Source organism: Somniosus microcephalus, chromosome 3 (genome assembly GCF_052327205.1).
Source record: "Somniosus microcephalus isolate GS21.2 chromosome 3, FLI_Smic_1.0, whole genome shotgun sequence".
Taxonomy (NCBI): domain Eukaryota; kingdom Metazoa; phylum Chordata; class Chondrichthyes; order Squaliformes; family Somniosidae; genus Somniosus; species Somniosus microcephalus.
The window spans coordinates 198,706,855-198,727,079 of record NC_140989.1 but is presented as its reverse complement, the minus strand read 5'-3'; positions in this window follow the sequence as shown (position 1 = coordinate 198,727,079).

Genomic DNA, 20,225 nt, shown 5'->3' with positions numbered 1-20,225 from the left:
GAAGTGTTGAGGAGACTGAGGAAGTGAGCAGCTGTGGGAGGATGGCGAGTTGGGTGAGGATTGAAGTGGTGGTGTGCGAGGTGTTGAGGAGACTGAGGAAGTGAGCAGTTGTGGGAGGATGGCGAGTTGTGTATGAGGATTAAAAAGCTGGTGAGCAAGGTGTTGAGACTGAGGGAGTGAACAGTTTGCGAGTATGGCAAGTTGTGTGTGAGGATTGAAGAGCTGGTGTGCGAGGTGTTGAGGAGAATGAGGGAGTGAACAGTTGTGGGAGGATGGCGAGTTGTGCGAGGATTGAAGAGGTAGTGTGCGAGGTGTTGTGGAGACTGAGGGAGTGAGCAGTTGTGGGAGGATGGCGAGTTGCGTGAGGATTGAAGAGCTGGTGTGCGAGTTGTTGAGGAGACTGACAGAGTGAGGAGTTGTGGTAGGATGGTAAATTGTGTGTGAGAATTGAAGAGCAGGTGTACGAGGTCATGAGGAGACTGAGTGAGTGAGCAGTTGTGGGAGGATGGCGAGTTGTGTGTGAGGATTGAACAGCTGGTGTGCGAGGCATTTAGGAGACTGAGGGAGTGAGCAGTTGTGGGAGGATGCCGCGTTGTGTGTGAGGATTGAAGAGCTGGTGTGCGAGGCGTTTAGGAGACTGAGGGAGTGAGCAGTTGTGGGAGGATGGGGAGTTGTGTGTGAGGATTAAAAAGCTGGTGTGCGAGGAGTTGAGGAGACTGAGGGAGTGAACAGTTTGGGAGTATGGCGAGTTGTGTGTCAGGATTGAAGAGCTGGTGTGCGAGGTGTTGAGGAGACTGAGGGAATGAGCAGCTGTGGGAGGATGGCGAGTTGTGTGAGGACTGAAGAGCTGGTCTGCGAGGTGTTGAGGAGACTGAGGAAGTGACCAGCTGTGGGAGGATGGTGAGTTGTGTGTAAGGATTGAGGAGCTGGTGTGCGAGATGTTGAGGAGACTGAGGAAGTGAGCAGATGTGGGAGGATGGTGAATTGTGTGTGAGGATTGAAGAGCTGGTGTGTGATGTGTTGAGGAGACTGAGGAAGTGAGCAGCTGTGGGAGGATGGCGTGTTGTGTTTGAGGATTGAAGAGCTGGTGTGCGAGGTGTTGAGGAGACTGAGGAAGTTAGCAGATGTGGGAGGATGGTGAGTTGTGTTTGAGGATTGAGCAGCTGGTGTGCGAGGTGTTGAGGAGACTGAGGGAGTGAGCAGTTGTGGGAGGATGGTGAGTTGTGTGTGAGGATTAAAGAGCTGGTGTGCGAGGCATTTAGGAGACTGAGGGAGTGAGCAGCTGTGGGAGGATGGCGAGTTGTGTGTGTGAATTGAAGAGCTGGTGTGCGAGGCATTTAGGAGACTGAGGGAGTCTGCAGTTGTGGGAGGATGGCGTGTTGTGTGTGCGGATGGAAGAGCTGGTGTGGGAGGTGTTGAGGAGGCTGAGGAAGTGAGCAGTTGTGGGAGGATGCCGCGTTCTGTGTGAGGTTTGAAGAGCTGGTGTGCGAGGTGTTGAGGAGACTGAGGGAGTGAGCAGCTGTGGGAGGATGGCGAGTTGTATGTGAGGATTGAAGAGCTGGTTTGCGAGGTGTTGAGGAGACTGAGGAAGTGAGCAGCTGTGGGAGGATGGTGAGTTGAGTGTGAGGACTGAAGAGCTGGTGTGCGAGGCGCTAAGGAGACTGATTGAGAGAGCTGTTGTGGGAGGATGGCGAGTTGTGTGTGAGGATTGAAGAGCTGGTGTGCGAGGTGTTGAGGAGGCTGTGGGAGAGAGCAGTTGTGGGAGGATGGCGAGTTGTGTGTGAGGGTTGAAGAGCTGGTGTGTGAGGTGTTGAGACTGAGGGAGTGAGCAGTTGTGGTATGATTGCGAGTTGTGTGTGAGGACTGAAGAGCTGGTGTGCGAGGCATTTTGGAGACTGAGGGAGTGAGCAGCTGTGGGAGGATGGCGAGTTGTGTGTGCGGATTGAAGAGCTGATGTGCGAGGTGTTGAGGAGACTGAGGGAGTGAGCAGCTGTGGGAGGATGACGAGTTGTGTGTGAGGATGGAAGAGCTGGTGTGTGAGGTGTTGAGGAGACTGAGGAAGTGAGCAGTTGTGGGAGAATGGCGAGTTGTGTGTGAGGATCGAAGAGCTTGTGGGCGAGGTGTTGAGGAGACTGAGGGAGTGTGCAGCTTTGGGAGGATGGCGAGTTGTGTGTGAGGATTGATGAGCTGCTGTGCGAGGTTTTGAGGAGACTGAGGGAGTGTGCAGTTTTGGGAGGATGGCATGTTGTGTGTGAGGACTGAAGAGCTGGTGTGCGAGGTGTTGAGGAGACTGAGGAAGTGAGCAGTTGTGGGAGGATGGCGAGTTGTGTGTGAGGATTAAAAAGCTGGTGTGTGGGGTGTTGAGGAGACTGAGGGAGTGAGCAGTTTGGGAGTATGGCGAGTTGTGTGTGAGGATTGAATAGCTGGTGTGCGAGGTGTTGAGGAGACTAAGGGAGTTAACAGTTGTGAGAGGATGGCGAGTTGTGTGAGGATCGAAGAGGTGGTGTGTGAGGTGTTGAGGAGACTGAGGGAGTGAGCAGCTGTGGGAGGTTGGCGAATTGTGTGAGGATTGAAGAGGTGGTGTGCGAAGTGTTGAGGAGACTGAGGAAGTGAGCAGTTGTGGGAGAATGGCGAGTTGTGTGTGAGGATTGAAGAGCTGGTGTGCGAGGTGTTGAGACTGAGGAAGTGAGCAGTTGTGGGAGTATGGCGAGTTGTGTGTGAGGATTGAAGAGCTGGTGTGCGAGGTGTTGAGGAGACTGAGGGAGTGAGCAGCTGTGGGAGGATGGCGAGTTGTGTGAGGATTGAAGAGCTGGTGTGCGAGGTGTTGAGGAGACTGAGGGAGTGAGCAGTTGTGGGAGGATGGCGAGTTGTGTGAGGATTGAAGAGCTGGTGTGCGAGGTGTAGAGGAGAATGAGGAAGTGAGCAGCTGTGGTTGGATGTCGAGTTGTGTGTGAGGATTGAAGAGCTGGTGTGAGAGGTGTTGAGGAGACTGAGGGAGTGAGCAGTTGTGGGAGGATGGCGAATTGCGTGTGAGAATTGAAGAGCTGGTGTACGAGGTGTTGAGGAGACTGAGGGAGTGAGCAATTGGGGGAGGATGGCGAGTTGTGTGTGAGGATAGAAGAGCTGGTGTGCGAGGCATTTAGGAGACTGAGGGAGTGAGCAGTTGTGGGAGGATGGCGAGTTGTGTGTGAGGAATGAAGAGCTGGTGTGCAAGGTGTTGAGGAGACTGAGGGAGAGAGCAGTTGTGGGAGGATGGCGAGTTGTGTGTGAGGATTGAAGAGCTGGTGTGCGAGCTGTTGAGGAGACTGAGGAAGTGAGCAGCTGTGGGAGGTAGGCGAGTTTTGCGTGAGGATTGAAGAGCTGGTGTGAGAGGTGTTGAGGAGACTGAGGGAGAGAGCAATTGTGGGAGGATGGCGAGTTGTGTGTGAGGATTGAAGAGCTGGTGTGCGAGGTATTTAGGAGACTGAGGGAGAGAGCAGTTGTGGGAGGATGGCGAGTTGTGTGTGAGGATTGAAGAGCTGGTGTGCGAGGTGTTGAGGAGGCTGGGGGAGTGAGCAGTTGTGGGAGGATGGCGAGATGTGTGTGAGGGTTGAAGAGCTGGTGTGTGAGGTGTTGAGGAGACTGAGGGAGTGAGCAGTTGTGGTATGATGGCGAGTTGTGTGTGAGGATTGAAGAGTTGGTGTGCGAAGTGTTGAGGAGACTGAGGAAGTGAGCAGCTGTGGGAGGTAGGCGAGTTGTGTGTGAGGATTGAAGAGCTAGTGTGAGAGGTGTTGAGGAGACTGAGGGAGTGAGCAATTGTGGGAGGATGGCGAGTTGTGTGTGAGGATTGAAGAGCTGGTGTGCGAGGCATTTAGGAGACTGAGGGAGAGAGCAGTTGTGGGAGGATGGCGAGTTGTGTGTGAGGATTGAAGAGCTGGTGTGCGAGGTGTTGAGGAAGCTGAGGGAGTGAGCAGTTGTGGGAGGATGGCGAGATGTGTGTGAGGGTTGAAGAGCTGGTGTGTGAGGTGTTGAGGAGACTGAGGGAGTGAGCAGTTGTGGTATGATGGCGAGTTGTGTGTGAGGATTGAAGAGCTGGTGTGCGAAGTGTTGAGGAGACTGAGGAAGTGAGCAGCTGTGGGAGGAAGGCGAGTTGTGTGTGAGGATTGAAGAGCTGGTGTGCGAGGCATTTTGGAGACTGAGGGAGTGAGCAGCTGTGGGAGGATGGCGAGTTGTGTGTGAGGGTTGAAGAGCTGGTGTGCGAGGTTTTGAGGAGACTGAGTGAGTGTGCAGTTTTGGAAGGATGGCGAGTTGTGTGAGGATTGAAGAGCTGGTGTGCGAGGTGTTGAGGAGACTGAGGAAGTGAGCAGTTGTGGGAGGATGGCGAGTTGTGTGTGAGGATTAAAAAGCTGGTGTGCGAGGTGTTGAGGAGACTGAGGGCGTGAGCAGTTTGGGCGTATGGCGAGTTGTGTGTGAGAATTGAAGAGCTGGTGTGCGAGGTGTTGAGGAGACTGAGGGAGTGAACAGTTGTGGGAGGATGGCGAGTTGTGTGAGAATTGAAGAGGTGTTGTGCGAGGTGTTGAGGACACTGAGGGAGTGAGCAGCTGTGGGAGGATGGCGAGTTGCGTGAGGATTGAAGTGGTGGTGTGCGAGGTGTTGAGGAGACTGAGGGAGTGTGCAGCTTTGGGAGGATGGCGAGTTGTGTGTGAGGATTGATGAGCTGCTGTGCGAGGTTTTGAGGAGACTGAGGTAGTGAGCAGCTGTGGGAGGATGACGAGTTGTGTGTGAGGATGGAAGAGCTGGTGTGTGAGGTGTTGAGGAGACTGAGGAAGTGAGCAGTTGTGGGAGGATGGGGAGTTGTGTGTGAGGATTAAAAAGCTGGTGTGCGAGGAGTTGAGGAGACTGAGGGAGTGAACAGTTTGGGAGTATGGCGAGTTGTGTGTCAGGATTGAAGAGCTGGTGTGCGAGGTGTTGAGGAGACTGAGGGAATGAGCAGCTGTGGGAGGATGGCGAGTTGTGTGAGGACTGAAGAGCTGGTCTGCGAGGTGTTGAGGAGACTGAGGAAGTGACCAGCTGTGGGAGGATGGTGAGTTGTGTGTAAGGATTGAGGAGCTGGTGTGCGAGATGTTGAGGAGACTGAGGAAGTGAGCAGATGTGGGAGGATGGTGAATTGTGTGTGAGGATTGAAGAGCTGGTGTGTGATGTGTTGAGGAGACTGAGGAAGTGAGCAGCTGTGGGAGGATGGCGTGTTGTGTTTGAGGATTGAAGAGCTGGTGTGCGAGGTGTTGAGGAGACTGAGGAAGTTAGCAGATGTGGGAGGATGGTGAGTTGTGTTTGAGGATTGAGCAGCTGGTGTGCGAGGTGTTGAGGAGACTGAGGGAGTGAGCAGTTGTGGGAGGATGGTGAGTTGTGTGTGAGGATTAAAGAGCTGGTGTGCGAGGCATTTAGGAGACTGAGGGAGTGAGCAGCTGTGGGAGGATGGCGAGTTGTGTGTGTGAATTGAAGAGCTGGTGTGCGAGGCATTTAGGAGACTGAGGGAGTCTGCAGTTGTGGGAGGATGGCGTGTTGTGTGTGCGGATGGAAGAGCTGGTGTGGGAGGTGTTGAGGAGGCTGAGGAAGTGAGCAGTTGTGGGAGGATGCCGCGTTCTGTGTGAGGTTTGAAGAGCTGGTGTGCGAGGTGTTGAGGAGACTGAGGGAGTGAGCAGCTGTGGGAGGATGGCGAGTTGTATGTGAGGATTGAAGAGCTGGTTTGCGAGGTGTTGAGGAGACTGAGGAAGTGAGCAGCTGTGGGAGGATGGTGAGTTGAGTGTGAGGACTGAAGAGCTGGTGTGCGAGGCGTTGAGGAGACTGATTGAGAGAGCTGTTGTGGGAGGATGGCGAGTTGTGTGTGAGGATTGAAGAGCTGGTGTGCGAGGTGTTGAGGAGGCTGTGGGAGAGAGCAGTTGTGGGAGGATGGCGAGTTGTGTGTGAGGGTTGAAGAGCTGGTGTGTGAGGTGTTGAGACTGAGGGAGTGAGCAGTTGTGGTATGATTGCGAGTTGTGTGTGAGGACTGAAGAGCTGGTGTGCGAGGCATTTTGGAGACTGAGGGAGTGAGCAGCTGTGGGAGGATGGCGAGTTGTGTGTGCGGATTGAAGAGCTGATGTGCGAGGTGTTGAGGAGACTGAGGGAGTGAGCAGCTGTGGGAGGATGACGAGTTGTGTGTGAGGATGGAAGAGCTGGTGTGTGAGGTGTTGAGGAGACTGAGGAAGTGAGCAGTTGTGGGAGAATGGCGAGTTGTGTGTGAGGATCGAAGAGCTTGTGGGCGAGGTGTTGAGGAGACTGAGGGAGTGTGCAGCTTTGGGAGGATGGCGAGTTGTGTGTGAGGATTGATGAGCTGCTGTGCGAGGTTTTGAGGAGACTGAGGGAGTGTGCAGTTTTGGGAGGATGGCATGTTGTGTGTGAGGACTGAAGAGCTGGTGTGCGAGGTGTTGAGGAGACTGAGGAAGTGAGCAGTTGTGGGAGGATGGCGAGTTGTGTGTGAGGATTAAAAAGCTGGTGTGTGGGGTGTTGAGGAGACTGAGGGAGTGAGCAGTTTGGGAGTATGGCGAGTTGTGTGTGAGGATTGAATAGCTGGTGTGCGAGGTGTTGAGGAGACTAAGGGAGTTAACAGTTGTGAGAGGATGGCGAGTTGTGTGAGGATCGAAGAGGTGGTGTGTGAGGTGTTGAGGAGACTGAGGGAGTGAGCAGCTGTGGGAGGTTGGCGAATTGTGTGAGGATTGAAGAGGTGGTGTGCGAAGTGTTGAGGAGACTGAGGAAGTGAGCAGTTGTGGGAGAATGGCGAGTTGTGTGTGAGGATTGAAGAGCTGGTGTGCGAGGTGTTGAGACTGAGGAAGTGAGCAGTTGTGGGAGTATGGCGAGTTGTGTGTGAGGATTGAAGAGCTGGTGTGCGAGGTGTTGAGGAGACTGAGGGAGTGAGCAGCTGTGGGAGGATGGCGAGTTGTGTGAGGATTGAAGAGCTGGTGTGCGAGGTGTTGAGGAGACTGAGGGAGTTAGCAGTTGTGGGAGGATGGCGAGTTGTGTGAGGATTGAAGAGCTGGTGTGCGAGGTGTAGAGGAGAATGAGGAAGTGAGCAGCTGTGGTTGGATGTCGAGTTGTGTGTGAGGATTGAAGAGCTGGTGTGAGAGGTGTTGAGGAGACTGAGGGAGTGAGCAGTTGTGGGAGGATGGCGAATTGCGTGTGAGAATTGAAGAGCTGGTGTACGAGGTGTTGAGGAGACTGAGGGAGTGAGCAATTGGGGGAGGATGGCGAGTTGTGTGTGAGGATAGAAGAGCTGGTGTGCGAGGCATTTAGGAGACTGAGGGAGTGAGCAGTTGTGGGAGGATGGCGAGTTGTGTGTGAGGAATGAAGAGCTGGTGTGCAAGGTGTTGAGGAGACTGAGGGAGAGAGCAGTTGTGGGAGGATGGCGAGTTGTGTGTGAGGATTGAAGAGCTGGTGTGCGAGCTGTTGAGGAGACTGAGGAAGTGAGCAGCTGTGGGAGGTAGGCGAGTTTTGCGTGAGGATTGAAGAGCTGGTGTGAGAGGTGTTGAGGAGACTGAGGGAGAGAGCAATTGTGGGAGGATGGCGAGTTGTGTGTGAGTATTGAAGAGCTGGTGTGCGAGGTATTTAGGAGACTGAGGGAGAGAGCAGTTGTGGGAGGATGGCGAGTTGTGTGTGAGGATTGAAGAGCTGGTGTGCGAGGTGTTGAGGAGGCTGAGGGAGTGAGCAGTTGTGGGAGGATGGCGAGATGTGTGTGAGGGTTGAAGAGCTGGTGTGTGAGGTGTTGAGGAGACTGAGGGAGTGAGCAGTTGTGGTATGATGGCGAGTTGTGTGTGAGGATTGAAGAGTTGGTGTGCGAAGTGTTGAGGAGACTGAGGAAGTGAGCAGCTGTGGGAGGTACGCGAGTTGTGTGTGAGGATTGAAGAGATAGTGTGAGAGGTGTTGAGGAGACTGAGGGAGTGAGCAATTGTGGGAGGATGGCGAGTTGTGTGTGAGGATTGAAGAGCTGGTGTGCGAGGCATTTAGGAGACTGAGGGAGAGAGCAGTTGTGGGAGGATGGCGAGTTGTGTGTGAGGATTGAAGAGCTGGTGTGCGAGGTGTTGAGGAAGCTGAGGGATTGAGCAGTTGTGGGAGGATGGCGAGATGTGTGTGAGGGTTGAAGAGCTGGTGTGTGAGGTGTTGAGGAGACTGAGGGAGTGAGCAGTTGTGGTATGATGGCGAGTTGTGTGTGAGGATTGAAGAGCTGGTGTGCGAAGTGTTGAGGAGACTGAGGAAGTGAGCAGCTGTGGGAGGAAGGCGAGTTGTGTGTGAGGATTGAAGAGCTGGTGTGCGAGGCATTTTGGAGACTGAGGGAGTGAGCAGCTGTGGGAGGATGGTGAGTTGAGTGTGAGGACTGAAGAGCTGGTGTGCGAGGCGTTGAGGAGACTGATTGAGAGAGCTGTTGTGGGAGGATGGCGAGTTGTGTGTGAGGATTGAAGAGCTGGTGTGCGAGGTGTTGAGGAGGCTGTGGGAGAGAGCAGTTGTGGGAGGATGGCGAGTTGTGTGTGAGGGTTGAAGAGCTGGTGTGTGAGGTGTTGAGACTGAGGGAGTGAGCAGTTGTGGTATGATTGCGAGTTGTGTGTGAGGACTGAAGAGCTGGTGTGCGAGGCATTTTGGAGACTGAGGGAGTGAGCAGCTGTGGGAGGATGGCGAGTTGTGTGTGCGGATTGAAGAGCTGATGTGCGAGGTGTTGAGGAGACTGAGGGAGTGAGCAGCTGTGGGAGGATGACGAGTTGTGTGTGAGGATGGAAGAGCTGGTGTGTGAGGTGTTGAGGAGACTGAGGAAGTGAGCAGTTGTGGGAGAATGGCGAGTTGTGTGTGAGGATCGAAGAGCTTGTGGGCGAGGTGTTGAGGAGACTGAGGGAGTGTGCAGCTTTGGGAGGATGGCGAGTTGTGTGTGAGGATTGATGAGCTGCTGTGCGAGGTTTTGAGGAGACTGAGGGAGTGTGCAGTTTTGGGAGGATGGCATGTTGTGTGTGAGGACTGAAGAGCTGGTGTGCGAGGTGTTGAGGAGACTGAGGAAGTGAGCAGTTGTGGGAGGATGGCGAGTTGTGTGTGAGGATTAAAAAGCTGGTGTGTGGGGTGTTGAGGAGACTAAGGGAGTTAACAGTTGTGAGAGGATGGCGAGTTGTGTGAGGATCGAAGAGGTGGTGTGTGAAGTGTTGAGGAGACTGAGGGAGTGAGCAGCTGTGGGAGGTTGGCGAATTGTGTGAGGATTGAAGAGGTGGTGTGCGAATTGTTGAGGAGACTGAGGAAGTGAGCAGTTGTGGGAGAATGGCGAGTTGTGTGTGAGGATTGAAGAGCTGGTGTGCGAGGTGTTGAGACTGAGGAAGTGAGCAGTTGTGGGAGTATGGCGAGTTGTGTGTGAGGATTGAAGAGCTGGTGTGCGAGGTGTTGAGGAGACTGAGGGAGTGAGCAGCTGTGGGAGGATGGCGAGTTGTGTGAGGATTGAAGAGCTGGTGTGCGAGGTGTTGAGGAGACTGAGGGAGTGAGCAGTTGTGGGAGGATGGCGAGTTGTGTGAGGATTGAAGAGCTGGTGTGCGAGGTGTAGAGGAGAATGAGGAAGTGAGCAGCTGTGGTTGGATGTCGAGTTGTGTGTGAGGATTGAAGAGCTGGTGTGAGAGGTGTTGAGGAGACTGAGGGAGTGAGCAGTTGTGGGAGGATGGCGAATTGCGTGTGAGAATTGAAGAGCTGGTGTACGAGGTGTTGAGGAGACTGAGGGAGTGAGCAATTGGGGGAGGATGGCGAGTTGTGTGTGAGGATAGAAGAGCTGGTGTGCGAGGCATTTAGGAGACTGAGGGAGTGAGCAGTTGTGGGAGGATGGCGAGTTGTGTGTGAGGAATGAAGAGCTGGTGTGCAAGGTGTTGAGGAGACTGAGGGAGAGAGCAGTTGTGGGAGGATGGCGAGTTGTGTGTGAGGATTGAAGAGCTGGTGTGCGAGCTGTTGAGGAGACTGAGGAAGTGAGCAGCTGTGGGAGGTAGGCGAGTTTTGCGTGAGGATTGAAGAGCTGGTGTGAGAGGTGTTGAGGAGACTGAGGGAGAGAGCAATTGTGGGAGGATGGCGAGTTGTGTGTGAGGATTGAAGAGCTGGTGTGCGAGGTATTTAGGAGACTGAGGGAGAGAGCAGTTGTGGGAGGATGGCGAGTTGTGTGTGAGGATTGAAGAGCTGGTGTGCGAGGTGTTGAGGAGGCTGAGGGAGTGAGCAGTTGTGGGAGGATGGCGAGATGTGTGTGAGGGTTGAAGAGCTGGTGTGTGAGGTGTTGAGGAGACTGAGGGAGTGAGCAGTTGTGGTATGATGGCGAGTTGTGTGTGAGGATTGAAGAGTTGGTGTGCGAAGTGTTGAGGAGACTGAGGAAGTGAGCAGCTGTGGGAGGTAGGCGAGTTGTGTGTGAGGATTGAAGAGCTAGTGTGAGAGGTGTTGAGGAGACTGAGGGAGTGAGCAATTGTGGGAGGATGGCGAGTTGTGTGTGAGGATTGAAGAGCTGGTGTGCGAGGCATTTAGGAGACTGAGGGAGAGAGCAGTTGTGGGAGGATGGCGAGTTGTGTGTGAGGATTGAAGAGCTGGTGTGCGAGGTGTTGAGGAAGCTGAGGGATTGAGCAGTTGTGGGAGGATGGCGAGATGTGTGTGAGGGTTGAAGAGCTGGTGTGTGAGGTGTTGAGGAGACTGAGGGAGTGAGCAGTTGTGGTATGATGGCGAGTTGTGTGTGAGGATTGAAGAGCTGGTGTGCGAAGTGTTGAGGAGACTGAGGAAGTGAGCAGCTGTGGGAGGAAGGCGAGTTGTGTGTGAGGATTGAAGAGCTGGTGTGCGAGGCATTTTGGAGACTGAGGGAGTGAGCAGCTGTGGGAGGATGGTGAGTTGAGTGTGAGGACTGAAGAGCTGGTGTGCGAGGCGTTGAGGAGACTGATTGAGAGAGCTGTTGTGGGAGGATGGCGAGTTGTGTGTGAGGATTGAAGAGCTGGTGTGCGAGGTGTTGAGGAGGCTGTGGGAGAGAGCAGTTGTGGGAGGATGGCGAGTTGTGTGTGAGGGTTGAAGAGCTGGTGTGTGAGGTGTTGAGACTGAGGGAGTGAGCAGTTGTGGTATGATTGCGAGTTGTGTGTGAGGACTGAAGATCTGGTGTGCGAGGCATTTTGGAGACTGAGGGAGTGAGCAGCTGTGGGAGGATGGCGAGTTGTGTGTGCGGATTGAAGAGCTGATGTGCGAGGTGTTGAGGAGACTGAGGGAGTGAGCAGCTGTGGGAGGATGACGAGTTGTGTGTGAGGATGGAAGAGCTGGTGTGTGAGGTGTTGAGGAGACTGAGGAAGTGAGCAGTTGTGGGAGAATGGCGAGTTGTGTGTGAGGATCGAAGAGCTTGTGGGCGAGGTGTTGAGGAGACTGAGGGAGTGTGCAGCTTTGGGAGGATGGCGAGTTGTGTGTGAGGATTGATGAGCTGCTGTGCGAGGTTTTGAGGAGACTGAGGGAGTGTGCAGTTTTGGGAGGATGGCATGTTGTGTGTGAGGACTGAAGAGCTGGTGTGCGAGGTGTTGAGGAGGCTGAGGGAGTGAGCAGTTGTGGGAGGATGGCGAGATGTGTGTGAGGGTTGAAGAGCTGGTGTGTGAGGTGTTGAGGAGACTGAGGGAGTGAGCAGTTGTGGTATGATGGCGAGTTGTGTGTGAGGATTGAAGAGTTGGTGTGCGAAGTGTTGAGGAGACTGAGGAAGTGAGCAGCTGTGGGAGGTAGGCGAGTTGTGTGTGAGGATTGAAGAGCTAGTGTGAGAGGTGTTGAGGAGACTGAGGGAGTGAGCAATTGTGGGAGGATGGCGAGTTGTGTGTGAGGATTGAAGAGCTGGTGTGCGAGGCATTTAGGAGACTGAGGGAGAGAGCAGTTGTGGGAGGATGGCGAGTTGTGTGTGAGGATTGAAGAGCTGGTGTGCGAGGTGTTGAGGAAGCTGAGGGATTGAGCAGTTGTGGGAGGATGGCGAGATGTGTGTGAGGGTTGAAGAGCTGGTGTGTGAGGTGTTGAGGAGACTGAGGGAGTGAGCAGTTGTGGTATGATGGCGAGTTGTGTGTGAGGATTGAAGAGCTGGTGTGCGAAGTGTTGAGGAGACTGAGGAAGTGAGCAGCTGTGGGAGGAAGGCGAGTTGTGTGTGAGGATTGAAGAGCTGGTGTGCGAGGCATTTTGGAGACTGAGGGAGTGAGCAGCTGTGGGAGGATGGTGAGTTGAGTGTGAGGACTGAAGAGCTGGTGTGCGAGGCGTTGAGGAGACTGATTGAGAGAGCTGTTGTGGGAGGATGGCGAGTTGTGTGTGAGGATTGAAGAGCTGGTGTGCGAGGTGTTGAGGAGGCTGTGGGAGAGAGCAGTTGTGGGAGGATGGCGAGTTGTGTGTGAGGGTTGAAGAGCTGGTGTGTGAGGTGTTGAGACTGAGGGAGTGAGCAGTTGTGGTATGATTGCGAGTTGTGTGTGAGGACTGAAGAGCTGGTGTGCGAGGCATTTTGGAGACTGAGGGAGTGAGCAGCTGTGGGAGGATGGCGAGTTGTGTGTGCGGATTGAAGAGCTGATGTGCGAGGTGTTGAGGAGACTGAGGGAGTGAGCAGCTGTGGGAGGATGACGAGTTGTGTGTGAGGATGGAAGAGCTGGTGTGTGAGGTGTTGAGGAGACTGAGGAAGTGAGCAGTTGTGGGAGAATGGCGAGTTGTGTGTGAGGATCGAAGAGCTTGTGGGCGAGGTGTTGAGGAGACTGAGGGAGTGTGCAGCTTTGGGAGGATGGCGAGTTGTGTGTGAGGATTGATGAGCTGCTGTGCGAGGTTTTGAGGAGACTGAGGGAGTGTGCAGTTTTGGGAGGATGGCATGTTGTGTGTGAGGACTGAAGAGCTGGTGTGCGAGGTGTTGAGGAGACTGAGGAAGTGAGCAGTTGTGGGAGGATGGCGAGTTGTGTGTGAGGATTAAAAAGCTGGTGTGTGGGGTGTTGAGGAGACTGAGGGAGTGAGCAGTTTGGGAGTATGGCGAGTTGTGTGTGAGGATTGAATAGCTGGTGTGCGAGGTGTTGAGGAGACTAAGGGAGTTAACAGTTGTGAGAGGATGGCGAGTTGTGTGAGGATCGAAGAGGTGGTGTGTGAGGTGTTGAGGAGACTGAGGGAGTGAGCAGCTGTGGGAGGTTGGCGAATTGTGTGAGGATTGAAGAGGTGGTGTGCGAAGTGTTGAGGAGACTGAGGAAGTGAGCAGTTGTGGGAGAATGGCGAGTTGTGTGTGAGGATTGAAGAGCTGGTGTGCGAGGTGTTGAGACTGAGGAAGTGAGCAGTTGTGGGAGTATGGCGAGTTGTGTGTGAGGATTGAAGAGCTGGTGTGCGAGGTGTTGAGGAGACTGAGGGAGTGAGCAGCTGTGGGAGGATGGCGAGTTGTGTGAGGATTGAAGAGCTGGTGTGCGAGGTGTTGAGGAGACTGAGGGAGTGAGCAGTTGTGGGAGGATGGCGAGTTGTGTGAGGATTGAAGAGCTGGTGTGCGAGGTGTAGAGGAGAATGAGGAAGTGAGCAGCTGTGGTTGGATGTCGAGTTGTGTGTGAGGATTGAAGAGCTGGTGTGAGAGGTGTTGAGGAGACTGAGGGAGTGAGCAGTTGTGGGAGGATGGCGAATTGCGTGTGAGAATTGAAGAGCTGGTGTACGAGGTGTTGAGGAGACTGAGGGAGTGAGCAATTGGGGGAGGATGGCGAGTTGTGTGTGAGGATAGAAGAGCTGGTGTGCGAGGCATTTAGGAGACTGAGGGAGTGAGCAGTTGTGGGAGGATGGCGAGTTGTGTGTGAGGAATGAAGAGCTGGTGTGCAAGGTGTTGAGGAGACTGAGGGAGAGAGCAGTTGTGGGAGGATGGCGAGTTGTGTGTGAGGATTGAAGAGCTGGTGTGCGAGCTGTTGAGGAGACTGAGGAAGTGAGCAGCTGTGGGAGGTAGGCGAGTTTTGCGTGAGGATTGAAGAGCTGGTGTGAGAGGTGTTGAGGAGACTGAGGGAGAGAGCAATTGTGGGAGGATGGCGAGTTGTGTGTGAGGATTGAAGAGCTGGTGTGCGAGGTATTTAGGAGACTGAGGGAGAGAGCAGTTGTGGGAGGATGGCGAGTTGTGTGTGAGGATTGAAGAGCTGGTGTGCGAGGTGTTGAGGAGGCTGAGGGAGTGAGCAGTTGTGGGAGGATGGCGAGATGTGTGTGAGGGTTGAAGAGCTGGTGTGTGAGGTGTTGAGGAGACTGAGGGAGTGAGCAGTTGTGGTATGATGGCGAGTTGTGTGTGAGGATTGAAGAGTTGGTGTGCGAAGTGTTGAGGAGACTGAGGAAGTGAGCAGCTGTGGGAGGTAGGCGAGTTGTGTGTGAGGATTGAAGAGCTAGTGTGAGAGGTGTTGAGGAGACTGAGGGAGTGAGCAATTGTGGGAGGATGGCGAGTTGTGTGTGAGGATTGAAGAGCTGGTGTGCGAGGCATTTAGGAGACTGAGGGAGAGAGCAGTTGTGGGAGGATGGCGAGTTGTGTGTGAGGATTGAAGAGCTGGTGTGCGAGGTGTTGAGGAAGCTGAGGGATTGAGCAGTTGTGGGAGGATGGCGAGATGTGTGTGAGGGTTGAAGAGCTGGTGTGTGAGGTGTTGAGGAGACTGAGGGAGTGAGCAGTTGTGGTATGATGGCGAGTTGTGTGTGAGGATTGAAGAGCTGGTGTGCGAAGTGTTGAGGAGACTGAGGAAGTGAGCAGCTGTGGGAGGAAGGCGAGTTGTGTGTGAGGATTGAAGAGCTGGTGTGCGAGGCATTTTGGAGACTGAGGGAGTGAGCAGCTGTGGGAGGATGGCGAGTTGTGTGTGAGGGTTGAAGAGCTGGTGTGCGAGGTTTTGAGGAGACTGAGGGAGTGTGCAGTTTTGGAAGGATGGCGAGTTGTGTGAGGATTGAAGAGCTGGTGTGCGAGGTGTTGAGGAGACTGAGGAAGTGAGCAGTTGTGGGAGGATGGCGAGTTGTGTGTGAGGATTAAAAAGCTGGTGTGCGAGGTGTTGAGGAGACTGAGGGCGTGAGCAGTTTGGGCGTATGGCGAGTTGTGTGTGAGAATTGAAGAGCTGGTGTGCGAGGTGTTGAGGAGACTGAGGGAGTGAACAGTTGTGGGAGGATGGCGAGTTGTGTGGGAATTGAAGAGGTGTTGTGCGAGGTGTTGAGGACACTGAGGGAGTGAGCAGCTGTGGGAGGATGGCGAGTTGCGTGAGGATTGAAGTGGTGGTGTGCGAGGTGTTGAGGAGACTGAGGGAGTGTGCAGCTTTGGGAGGATGGCGAGTTGTGTGTGAGGATTGATGAGCTGCTGTGCGAGGTTTTGAGGAGACTGAGGTAGTGAGCAGCTGTGGGAGGATGACGAGTTGTGTGTGAGGATGGAAGAGCTGGTGTGTGAGGTGTTGAGGAGACTGAGGAAGTGAGCAGTTGTGGGAGGATGGCGAGTTGTGTGTGAGGATTAAAAAGCTGGTGTGTGGGGTGTTGAGGAGACTGAGGGAGTGAGCAGTTTGGGAGTATGGCGAGTTGTGTGTGAGGATTGAATAGCTGGTGTGCAAGGTGTTGAGGAGACTAAGGGAGTGAACAGTTGTGAGAGGATGGCGAGTTGTGTGAGGGTCGAAGAGGTGGTGTGTGAGGTGTTGAGGAGACTGAGGGAGTGAGCAGCTGTGGGAGGATGGTGTGTTGTGTAGGAGGATTGAAGAGCTGGTGTGCGAGATGTTGAGAAGGCTGAGGAAGTGAGCAGATGTGGGAGGATGGTGAGATGTGTGTGAGGATTGAAGAGCTGGTGTGCGAGGTGTTGAGGAGACTGAGGGAGTGAGCAGTTGTGGGAGGATGGCGATTTGATTTTGAGAATTGAAGAGCTGGTGTACGAGGTGTTGAGGAGACTGAGTGAGTGAGCAGTTGTGGGAGGATGGCGAGTTGTGTGCGAGGATCGAAGAGCTGGTGTGCGAGGTGTTGAGGAGACTGAGGGAGTGAGCAGTTGTGGGAGGATGGCGAGTTGTGTGTGAGGATTGAAGAGCTTGTGTGCGATGCATTTAGGAGACTGAGGGAGTGAGCAGTTGTGGGAGGATGGCGAGTTGTGTGTGAGGATTAAAAAGCTGGTGTGCGAGGTTTTGAGGAGATTGAGGGTGTTAGCAGTTGTGGGAGGATGGCGAGTTGTGTGAGGATTGAAGAGCAGGTGTGCGAAGTGTTGAGGAGACTGAGGAAGTGAGCAGCTGTGGGAGGATGGCGAGTTGGGTGAGGATTGAAGTGCTGGTGTGCGAGGTGTTGAGGAGACTGAGGAAGTGAGCAGTTGTGGGAGGATGTCGAGTTGTGTATGAGGATTAAAAAGCTGGTGAGCGAGGTGTTGAGGAGACTGAGGGAGTGAACAGTTTGCGAGTATGGCAAGTTGTGTGTGAGGATTGAAGAGCTGGTGTGCGAGGTGTTGAGGAGAATGAGGGAGTGAACAGTTGTGGGAGGATGGCGAGTTGTGCGAGGATTGAAGAGGTAGTGTGCGAGGTGTTGTGGAGCCTGAGGGAGTGAGCAGTTGTGGGAGGATGGCGAGTTGTGTGAGGATTGAAGAGGTGGTGTGTGAGGTTTTGAGGAGACTGAGGAAGTGAGCAGCTGTGGGAGGATGGCGAGTTGTGTTTGAGGATTGAAGAGCTGGTGTGCGAGTTGTTGAGGAGACTGACAGAGTGAGGAGTTGTGGTAGGAAGGCAAATTGTGTGTGAGAATTGAAGAGCAGGTGTACGAGGTTATGAGGAGACTGACTGAGTGAGCAGTTGTGGGAGGATGGCGAGTTGTGTGTGAGGATTGAACAGCTGGTGTGCGAGGCGTTTAGGATACTGAGGGAGTGAGCAGTTGTGGGAGGATGCCGCGTTGTGTGTGAGGATTGAAGAGCTGGTGTGCGAGGCGTTTAGGAGACTGAGGGAGTGAGCAGTTGTGGGAGGATGGCGAGTTGTTTGTGAGGATTAAAAAGCTGGTGTGCGAGGTGTTGAGGAGACTGAGGGAGTGAGCAGCTTGGGAGTATGGCGAGTTGTGTGTGAGGATTGAAGAGCTGGTGTGCGAGGCGTTGAGGAGTCTGAGGGAGTGAACAGTTGTGGGAGGATGGCGAGTTGTGTGAGGATTGAAGAGGTGGTGTGCGAGGTTTTGAGGAGATTGAGGGAGTTAGCAGTTGTGGGAGGATGGCAAGTTGTGTGAGGATTGAAGAGCTGGTGTGCAAAGTGTTGAGGAGACTGAGGAAGTGAGCAGCTGTGGGAGGATGGTGAGTTGTGTGAGGATTGAAGTGGTGGTGTGCGAGCTGTTGAGGAGACTGAGGAAGTGAGCAGTTGTGGGAGGATGGGGAGTTGTGTGTGAGGATTAAAAAGCTGGTGTGCGAGGAGTTGAGGAGACTGAGGGAGTGAACAGTTTGGGAGTATGGCGAGTTGTGTGAGGACTGAAGAGGTGGTGTGTGAGGTTTTGAGGAGAATGAGGGAGTGAGCAGTTGTGGGAGGATGGCGAGCTGTGTGAGGATTGAAGAGCTGGTCTGCGAGGTGTTGAGGAGACTGAGGAAGTGACCAGCTGTGGGAGGATGGTGAGTTGTGTGTGAGGATTGAGGAGCTGGTGTGCGAGATGTTGAGGAGACTGAGGAAGTGAGCAGATGTGGGAGGCTGGTGAATTGTGTGTGAGGATGGAAGAGCTGGTGTGTGATGTGTTGAGGAGACTGAGGAAGTGAGCAGCTGTGGGAGGATGGCGTGTTGTGTTTGAGGATTGAAGAGCTGGTGTGCGAGGTGTTGAGGAGACTGAGGAAGTTAGCAGATGTGGGAGGATGGTGAGTTGTGTTTGAGGATTGAGCAGCTGGTGTGCGAGGTGTTGAGGAGACTGAGGGAGTGAGCAGTTGTGGGAGGATGGTGAGTTGTGTGTGATGATTAAAGAGCTGGTGTGCGAGGCATTTAGGAGACTGAGGGAGTGAGCAGCTGTGGGAGGATGGCGAGTTGTGTGTGTGAATTGAAGAGCTGGTGTGCGAGGCATTTAGGAGACTGAGGGAGTCTGCAGTTGTGGGAGGATGGCGTGTTGTGTGTGCGGATGGAAGAGCTGGTGTGCGAGGTGTTGAGGAGGCTGAGGAAGTGAGCAGTTGTTGGGAGGATGCCGCGTTCTGTGTGAGGTTTGAAGAGCTGGTGTGCGAGGTGTTGAGGAGACTGAGGGAGTGAGCAGTTGTGGGAGGATGGTGAGTTGTGTGAGGATTGAAGAGCTGGTGTGCGAGGTGTTGAGGAGACTGAGGGAGTGAGCAGCTGTGGGAGGATGGCGAGTTGTGTGTGAGGATTGAAGAGCTGGTGTGCGAGGTGTTGAGGAGACTGAGGAAGTGAGCAGCTGTGGGAGGATGGTGAGTTGAGTGTGAGGACTGAAGAGCTGGTGTGCGAGGCGTTTAGGAGAATGAGGGAGTGAGCAGTTGTGGTAGGATGGCGAGTTGTGTGTGAGGATTGAAGAGCTGGTGTGCGAGGTGTTGAGGAGGCTGTGGGAGTGAGCAGTTGTGGGAGAATGGCGAGGTGTGTGTGAGGGTTGAAGAGCTGGTGTGTGAGGTGTTGAGACTGAGGGAGTGAGCAGTTGTGGTATGATGGCGAGTTGTGTGTGAGGATTGAAGAGCTGGTGTGCGAGGCATTTTGGAGACTGAGGGAGTGAGCAGCTGTGGGAGGATGGCGAGTTGTGTGTGCGGATTGAAGAGCTGATGTGCGAGGTGTTGAGGAGACTGAGGGAGTGAGCAGCTGTGGGAGGATGACGAGTTGTGTGTGAGGATGGAAGAGCTGGTGTGTGAGGTGTTGAGGAGACTGAGGAAGTGAGCAGTTGTGGGAGAATGGCGAGTTGTGTGTGAGGATCGAAGAGCTTGTGTGCGAGGTGTTGAGGAGACTGAGGGAGTGTGCAGCTTTGGGAGGATGGCGAGTTGTGTGTGAGGATTGATGAGCTGCTGTGCGAGGTTTTGAGGAGACTGAGGGAGTGTGCAGTTTGGGAGGATGGCATGTTGTGTGTGAGGATTAAAAAGCTGGTGTGTGGGGTGTTGAGGAGACTGAGGGAGTGAGCAGTTTGGGAGTATGGCGAGTTGTGTGTGAGGATTGAATAGCTGGTGTGCGAGGTGTTGAGGAGACTAAGGGAGTGAACAGTTGTGAGAGGATGGCGAGTTGTGTGAGGATCGAAGAGGTGGTGTGTGAGGTGTTGAGGAGACTGAGGGAGTGAGCAGCTGTGGGAGGTTGGCGAATTGTGTGAGGATTGAAGAGGTGGTGTGCAAAGTGTTGAGGAGACTGAGGAAGTGAGCAGCTGTGGGAGGATGGTGAGTGGTGTGAGGATTGAAGAGCTGGTGTGCGAGGCATATTGGAGACTGAGGGAGTGAGCAGCTATGGGAGGATGGCGAGTTGTGTGTGCGGATTGAAGAGCTGATGTGCGAGGTGTTGAGGAGACTGAGGGAATGAGCAGCTGTGGGAGGATGTCGAGTTGTGTGTGAGGATGGAAGAGCTGGTGTGTGAGGTGTTGAGGAGACTGAGGAAGTGAGCAGTTGTGGGAGAATGGCGAGTTGTGTGTGAGGATTGAAGAGCTGGTGTGCGAGGTTTTGAGGAGACTGAGGGAGTATGCAGTTTTGGGAGGATGGCATGTTGTGTGTGAGGATTGAAGAGCTGGTGTGCGAGGTGTTGAGACTGAGGAAGTGAGCAGTTGTGGGAGTATGGCGAGTTGTGTGTGAGGATTGAAGAGCTGGTGTGCGAGGTGTTGAGGAGACTGAGGGAGTGAACAGTTGTGGGAGGATGGCGAGTTGTGTGAGGATTGAAGAGCTGGTGTGCGAGGCGTTTAGGAGACTGAGGGAGCGAGCAGCTGTGGGAGGATGGTGAGTTGTGTGTGTGAATAGAAGAGCTGGTGTGCGAGGCATTTAGGAGACTGAGGGAGTCTGCAGTTGTGGGAGGATTGCGAGTTGTGTGTGCGGATGGAAGAGCTGGTGTGCGAGGTGTTGAGGAGACTGAGGGAGTGAGCAGCTGTGGGAGGATGGCGAGTTGTGTGAGGATTGAAGAGCTGGTGTGCGAGGTGTTGTGGAGACTGAGGGAGTGAGCAGCTGTGGGAGGATGTCGAGTTGTGTGTGAGGATTGAAGAGCTGGTGTGAGAGGTGTTGAGGAGACTGAGGGAGTGAGCAGCTGTGGGAGGATGGCGAGTTGTGTGAGGATTGAAGAGCTGGTGTGCGAGGTGTTGAGGAGACTGAGGGAGTGAGCAGTTGTGGGAGGATGGCGAGTTGTGTGAGG